The 8142-nt window shown below is 38.2% G+C and overlaps 1 long non-coding RNA gene across 1 annotated transcript; it reads right to left on the bottom strand.

Annotated features, from left to right (window-relative positions):
- Window positions 1–6158: 6158 nt before the first annotated feature.
- Window positions 6159–6940, bottom strand: LOC113961158. Its single transcript, XR_003532218.1, has 2 exons — window positions 6863–6940; window positions 6159–6435 (listed from the first exon to the last, which is right to left on the bottom strand). It is a non-coding gene; the product is annotated as an uncharacterized LOC113961158 (long non-coding RNA).
- Window positions 6941–8142: the final 1202 nt, after the last annotated feature.

Consider the following 8142-nt stretch of genomic DNA (forward strand, 5'->3'; position numbering starts at 1 on the left):
TAATTTAATTACATGAGTCTAAATCTGGTGAGGAAATATACCCAATCCTCCACATTTAGGGATTCAGCTCTGACACTCTTGGTGGATTCAGATGTATAAAATTAGTGAAATGAAAGAAAAATATGTGTGTGAGAAAGCTGGTGTCTTTTTTGACAATGTCTTATCTCACACGGAGAATTTACTGCAGTGTTTGGAACCTCTGAAATATATCAAGAGCAAATGACTGAGGAGTCTCCTTGAACACAGCGCCCAGCCTTAATGTGAGAATCAGTGGTTGAACTCCAGCCAAAACAATCAGAGACCCAAAACTTAGTCTTATTTGTGCAATAATTACAATGAAATATTATTAATTACCACGCTTTTAACATATTTTGTTAAATTCAGTTCTCTGATATTTTGTGTCTACGTTATTACAGCTCCAGAGGTGCAACATATGTGAGTCAGTAATATGGCCTTGTTGCAAAGAAGGCTGATGGTATTCTGGGCTGCATTAGGCGAAGCATCACCAGCAGGTTGAGGAAGGTGATCCTTCCTGTCTGCTCAGCACCGGCTAGGCCACATCTGGAGTGTTGGGTTCACTTCTGGGCTTCCCAGTAGAAGAGAGGCATGTCAGAGTCCAATGAAGGGCCACCAAGATGATTAAGGGATGGAGCACCTATTTTGTGAGAAAGCTGTGACTGTTCAACCTGGATAACAAAAGGCTCAGGGATATCTTATCCATGCATCTGAACACTGGAGGGCAAGGATGGAGCCACATGGTAGTTTCAATGATTCCCAATGACAGGATCAGAAGCAATGGGCTCACACAGAAACTCTGGACACTCTCCAGTTGTTTAAGGGGTTTTTTTGTACCATGGTGCCAAAACTGCACACAGGACTCAAGCTGAGGCTGCCCCAGTGCAGAACAGAGCAGGACAATCACCTTTCTCGATTGGCTGATGAGTCTGTGCCTGATGTCCCTAGAAGAGAGTTGGCCCTCCTGACTGCCAGGGCACTGCTGACTCATATTCAACTTGCCGTTGACCAGGACCCCCAGGTCCCTTTCTGTGGCACTCCTCTCCAGCCTCTCATTCCCAGTCTATACACAGAACTAGGTTTGCCCCAACCCAGGTGCAGAATCCAACACTTACGCTTGTTAAACTTCATATGGTTGGTGATTACCCAACTCTCTAATTTGTCAAGGTCTCTCTGCAGGACCTCTCTTGTTGACAGCTCCTCCCACTTCAGTGTCATTGGCAATCTTACTTAGTATTCCTTCGAGTTCTGCGTCCAAGTTGCTAATGAAGATGTTGAAGAGCACAGGACCTAAGATAGGACCCGGCGGAACCCCACTAGCAACAAGTCACCAGCCTGATGTCACCCTATTCACTGTAAGTCCTTGTGCCCAACCTATAAGCCAGTTCCTCACCCATTTTATATAAAACGGTGATTCAGCTGCATGTTGAACATTTTGTCCTAAAGGATATTGTGAGAGAGAGAGACTAGCTCAGTTGGTTAGAGCATGGTACTGATAACGCCTAGGTTGTGAGTTCAATCCCTGTACAGGCCATTCACTTAAGAGTTGGAGTCAATGGTCCTTGTGAGTCAGAAGATTCTGTAATAGTAAGGTGTGGGACAGTAAATTCTTCAGCTCTTATTTCAACAAGTCAAATACTGTACATAAGCTAAGAAGACTATCATCATGTAATTACTGGGTCTCCAAAGGCCATAGCAGTGAAAGCACAATCCCTTTTGTGAGAAACATATATTTAAAAATACACTTCATAGAAAATATATACGCCTTATGAGAAGAAATTTAATGCACAGCAACAAACCTGAACTTTATCCAATACCTCATAAAAATAAACCAAATAATTCTAAATGTTTCTTCTTATGTGTCAACAAAATAGAAAGTCATGTTACCAGACTAATTTTAATTTTCTAAGTATACTTTTACATTTTGACATGCTACCTCATTGTCTTCCTCAGATATTTATTATATATTTTATTTTCTATTACATATTTTCTATTACATATTTTCTATTATATATTTTTTATTTTATAGGCCTGATTGATTGCATTATATGCACAACACAAGTAAAATTTCACAAATATTCAAACAGTTGTTTCTTATAAAATGCCACCCACAATTGAAGAGACATTTGTATTATTTTCTCAGATTGCCATGGTTCTTTCAATTATAGCTCTTATGAATTTATATGTCTCATTATAAAGTCACTCCGATGGAGTTTAGGGATTTTGAACTGTAGTCATTAGTTATTTCTTCGGAGGAGAACAACTGTGACCTAAAAATGCAAGCTGTAAATAATAATTTCATTTTTAATATATGTTCAATGTTTTACTTACAAGCAATACTTCTACTTATCTATTAACCAGTCTCCTTGAACCTGACCATCTTAAAAATATTGACCTACTCCTGATTGTCAAAGTTTAAATAAATCATGACGAGATCCTGGAAACTTGGCAAGTACAACAATGATTTTATATCTGCAATCACGCATCAACTACATGTTGAGGGAATGAAAAAATTTTTGATTTCTTTACCTTGCCTCATTAGTCATCATGTGGTGACGCATGCATTGCCAAGTGCATGCAGTCTGCAGCTCCCATGACAGTTAGAAATCCAACAATCTCATAAAATTCATTAATTACTTGCTGCAGCAATGATTATCTTGTGCAAAAGCTAATAATGTAGGGGTAACCTTCCAAGTGTTACAAGCACTCTGTCAATCCTAAAATCAAGGCACAGAAGGCAGCAACAGTCATTTTGCCAAGTCTGTGTCCACAGATATTTTTCAATTAGCTGTCAGAAAATGCTGCATGCTCAAAAGTCACCTGGTAAACTGAGTTATACGGATTCGTTATTTTCTTTAAACTCATAGAACAAACCTTTGCATTTTAATTAGTGACCTAGGGTCTTAAGTTATTGAAAAGTTAAAGGTTACATTTCATGCTGCAAGTCAAAAGGGTTATAATGAATTATTATTTGCAAACTGAAAAACTTCCAGCCTGTATCGTTAGTTTTTACATATACTGTGCAAGTCAATTTGTAAGCACAGCGTTCACTGAAATCAATCAATATCTTTTCCTTCCTGCAAGTTGTATCATAGAATCTTACAATCATAGAATGCTAAGAGGTTGGAATGAACCTTAAAGATCATCTAGTCCCAACCCTCCCTGCCACTAGACCAGATTGCTTGAGGCCTTATCCAACCTGGCTTTGAACACTGCCAAGATTAGGGAATCCATAGCCTTGCTGGACAACCTGTTCCAGTGTCTAACCACCCTCAAAGTGAAAAATTTCTTTCTAGTATGTAACCTGAATTTCCTCTCTTTCAATTTGTACCATTATTTCTTGTCCTGTCACTACAGTCCCTACCCTGCTTCCTGCAGGCCCCCTTCAGATACTGGAAGTTTGTTATGAGAGCTCCATACAACCTTTTCTTCTCCAGGTTGAACAGACAACTCTCTCAGCCTGTTTTCTTTGCTAGGGAGGTGCTTCAGTCCTCTTACCAACTTCTTGGCCCTCCTCTGGACTTGCGCCAACAGTTCCATGTCTTTATGTTGGGGGCACCAGAACTGTACCCAGTACCCCAGGTGGGGTCTCACAAGAGCAGAGTAAAGGGGGTGAATCTCATCCCCCACCTGCTGACCACGCTCTTTTGGATGCAGCCCAGGACATGTTTGGCTTTCTGGGCTGCGAGCACACACTCCAGATCATGTTGAGTTTTTCATCAACCATCACACCCAAGTCTTTCTCCAAAGAGTTGCTCTCAATCACTTCTCCAGCCAACCTGTAGGCGTGTCTGGGATTGCCACAACACAGGTGTAGGACCTTGCACTTTGCTTTGTTGAACTTCATGACGTTGGCACAGGCCTGGCTCTCAAGCCTGTCCAGGTCCCTGTGGATGACATCTGTTCTCTCCAGTGTGTGACTGCACCACTCAGCTTAGGGTCATCAGTGAACTTGCTGAAGGTGCCCTTGATCCCACTGTCCATGTCACTGACTAAGATGTTGAACAGTATCAACCCCAGTACAGACCCCTGAGAGATCCCACTCGCCACTGGTCTCCATATGGACAGTGAGCTGTTGACCACAACTCTTTGCATGCAATGTTGCATCATGTGCCATCATTGCATCAATTCCAGTGAGAAGTACATTTTACTAATTGCAGAAATTAGAGGAAAGTATTTAATCAACTAATATTAATATTAGTAATTCCAGTATCAATCAAATCTCAGTTATGGTAATTTTTCATATTTATTCTTTTTAATTACTTGTTTGATAGATTCATCACATACATGTATCAAGCTTTGCTGTTAAGCTTCAACTAGTAATGGAGTTGGTTTTACTTTTCCCTGTAAGCAAGCAATTTCCCAATGATCATGGGGGAAGATGGGCTTGAATTGCAGTTCCTATAACTATTCATGTATGCAAATGATACCTGTTCTTCTTAGTCTCTTACCATCAAGTCTCACAGCATCTGCGGAAAAAAAAATAAAAGGAGGAGTAGAACGTGTTTTAACACTGACATAAATATTTGTTTGGAATTTGAGGGGGCAGGTTTTTGTGGGGTAGTTGGGATTTTTTTAATTATTTTGTGGAGCAGTTAGTTTTTTTTCTTTTTTTGCATTAATCACTGAAGTCTAGTTACAAAGCAAGCAAGCAGACAGATCCGAAGAATGATCCTAGTGCAATGAACCTCCATGACACTCTTCTAATTTCCATCTTCTAAAGAGTCACTGCCTCATATATTTCAGCTGATAATTCATGAATAAGATGCACAAAAGTGCTGTCAACTGGCAGTGGGTGGGGAGGGAATGATGGGAGGGGATGCTTTCCTGGACTCTTGGGAAATTCAGCTCATGCTGAAATCCTGAAATATCAAAGTTTGAGACAATTTATTTTCTCTCTTGTTGTTTAACCCATCTAGTTTCTGCTAATTCAACTCTGCCAGAGATTGCTTACCACTGAAGCTAATAAAATATTCCAGAAGTCCCACATGTTAAGCCTTATTAAAATAAACTACAGTGAAGAGACTGTCAAATACTTTTTCCTTTTGCTCCTTTCCTGCCTCTCTTTTCTGGGCTGAACAACCAGACAATCCCCAAAATATTTTATCTGAAGTCACCACTTAAAAGTAAACAAGGCAAACACCACAATAGGTGTTTATTTAGTCACTTTAGAATGCAGGTTCAAAATTAATATATCTCTTATGAATATAATTAGCATGTCTTAGCTCAAGCAATTGAAAATTTTAAATAAAAATTTTTTTAAAAAAAAATCATATTCAAATATCTACGGTATTGGGGAATTGCTGATTTTTCTCCTTAAAATTAAATAGTATGGGCTTATAAATATATGTATAAGCAATTACCAAGTATACTTAATATTTTTTACCATTAACACTTATTTCCTTCCTTGTGAACACTAAAAAGAAAAGTCGTAAAATAAGATTTCCTCATTATTCCCATGATGATTTACTTCTCCATCAATTCTGAGAGAGGTCATTTTTATTTGAAAATTAAGGAATAGGTTACCTAATTCCTTTTTACTTTCATCTGATAGAAGTAGTATGGGTGGTTTACAGGGCTTCTTATAAGACAGCTATCTTTTTTCATAAGACAGTTATCTTTTTTCATAAGATAGTTCTTCATTAACACAATGTCAGATGTAAATCTATCTGTGCATTCAGTGACAATTTCAGGTTAAATAAAGAAATACTCAATATGATAAGTGGCAATAACTACTATCAGTAACAGGGGAAATGAGTGATTTATAAACCCTGCTTTTAATATTTTTGTGATATTTAATTCAGCCATCAGTATTCAAATCCAGCTGACATCTGTGGGAGCTCAGAGGGCTCAGCAACTTGCATAAGGACTCAATAAATTGCTACATTGAGTCCTAATCCTGCAGACAATGTTATGGGTAAGGGAAAAATCTAATTACAGTGAGTTTTTTTTCAAGTTTATTTACTACATGAGTTCAAAGCGAGACTGTAACATTGATCTCAAACTATAATATAATCAAATTCAAGAAGGATCTAAAAGTTTACTTCTAGGTCTGATCTTCTGAAATCCTTTCATGAATTATGAGTTCAGAAGAGATAATGTACACTTATACATCTCTAAGTGTTTAAAAAAAAAAGTGACACTTTTTCAAAATAAACCTTCATAATTGTGATCAGTGAGTACAGTGTCACGGCCACTAGTTGAATGCAGGGGCAGAGCTGGCTGCTGGTGGCCGAATTAATGAGGTACAGGTCTGACTCTGTGTCCCTGTCTGGTTACACTCTGTGTCAAACAAATTCAACCCAGCAGCTTCATGGTGCTTGAGCAGCAAGTGTTCCATCTCATCTCACAGGCAGAGTCCCACCAGATTGAGTCAGGAGTTGTGCAAAGCTTGTCTCAGCTAGAAGTCGTCTTTTGCACCTATAAAAATAAGATCCACTTCCTGCTTAGTAAAACAGACACATAACCATGCTCCCAGCTGTATGTGCCAAAATGAACCCTGCTCTTCAGAATTCTAGGCACTTAACTGAAAGGAAGCTTCCAGTGGAATGTGCAGCAACTTGTCGTGGTGCAGCCTGATTATCAAAGAATAAGAACATCGGGTAGTTTTTCTCAGATAATAGAAATTCACATCTACTGTAATAAATGAACTAGACAACCGTAAAGGTTCAAGTAGAAGTGGCAGAAAGTATATATGAAATATTTTTGTTTGAGATACAAACAGTAACAAGTAAACTGAGAGCCTGATTCAGTTATGCTCTTAACCATATGAATAGTCCCACTATTATCAAAACTGAAAAAAACCCCCATAGAAACAAGAATAAAGACAGTTTTTCTTTTTACTCACCCAGTAGCAGTGTAAAATTCTCTTACTGAAACTACTACCAGTGGCTTCACTTCAAAATTTGAAAGAATAACACTCTTTGGGGAAAAAAACACTAGTCAAAATGGATAATAGATTTTAAAAAGAGATTTTATTTTTTAAGTTCTTGCTAGCAAGTCCAATTCCTTACCTAAGGTTGAGTTGTTTGTTGGTTGTTCTTGTTTTTTTTTAATTACACACAGCTACATTTTTATTCTTCCATACTATTCCCAGTTTTAATGGCATAAATTAAAGATGAACTAGTAATCGAAGATGAACTAGCAATCCTTAAAACAGAAAAACAGCAGTTTCTTTCAGTCTTTGAAGAATTAAGTTCATAGATTCATTGAATGGTTTGGGTTGGAAGGGACCTTAAAGGATCAGTCAGTTAGTACCAACCCCCCTGCCATGGGCAGGGCCACTTTCCACTAGACCAGATTTCAAAGCTCTGTCCATCGTGGCCTTTAACACTTCCAGGGGTGGGGTATTCACAGCTTCTCTAGGCAACCTGTGCCAGCTGATTGAGAACACAAACTTAAATATATTAAAAAAAAACACATGTAAACCTGAGAAATAAAATTTAAATGTAAAAAAAATAACCAGCCAAATTCCATGACTATTTAGTATAACTTGGAGAAGAGAAGAAAATCTCTCTTTTAGGTCACAGTATGGAAAACATCACATCTTTTCTACAAGTACTACAAGATTTAAGAAATTGAACTAGTTGGTTTTTAAGTGTCTCATTTTCTATAGAACAAAAAATGTGCACTATATACATGCTGACCAGGATGAAGTACCTCACACAATGATAACCAGAATGAACCTCCTAAAGGCACAGCCAAGGTGCCAATGCCTCCTGACATCCTTCCCACATGTGGCTATGAAAAAACTCCTGATAAAAATGGAAACCCAGTATATTCCCAGGTCACTGGGAGCAGCTTACATTTTTTACAAGCAGGTTTTGTCTACAGCATTGGCAAGGGTTTCAGGAAAAAAAATGAATTAAACATGAAAATACGTATTCTCAACCAGCAGGCCACCAGAGATTTTGTAACCCATTTTTCAACCCATTTCCCCTGCTTCTAAAAAGCATGAAAGTTATTGCAATGAAATAGGCAGCAACATTCAAAACAAATCCCTTTACAGACTTTAATCTGAGAAGAGATTCAAAGTCTCTAGCCAGTGGTAGGAGATAATCTGGTAGCATTGCAAGAAGAAATTGTCTGAGCTGCAAATAAAAGACAAACTCCTGCTGCAGAATATTA

Source organism: Neopelma chrysocephalum, unplaced genomic scaffold (assembly GCF_003984885.1).
Source record: "Neopelma chrysocephalum unplaced genomic scaffold, ASM398488v2 Primary Assembly neopelma1_97065, whole genome shotgun sequence".
Taxonomy (NCBI): domain Eukaryota; kingdom Metazoa; phylum Chordata; class Aves; order Passeriformes; family Pipridae; genus Neopelma; species Neopelma chrysocephalum.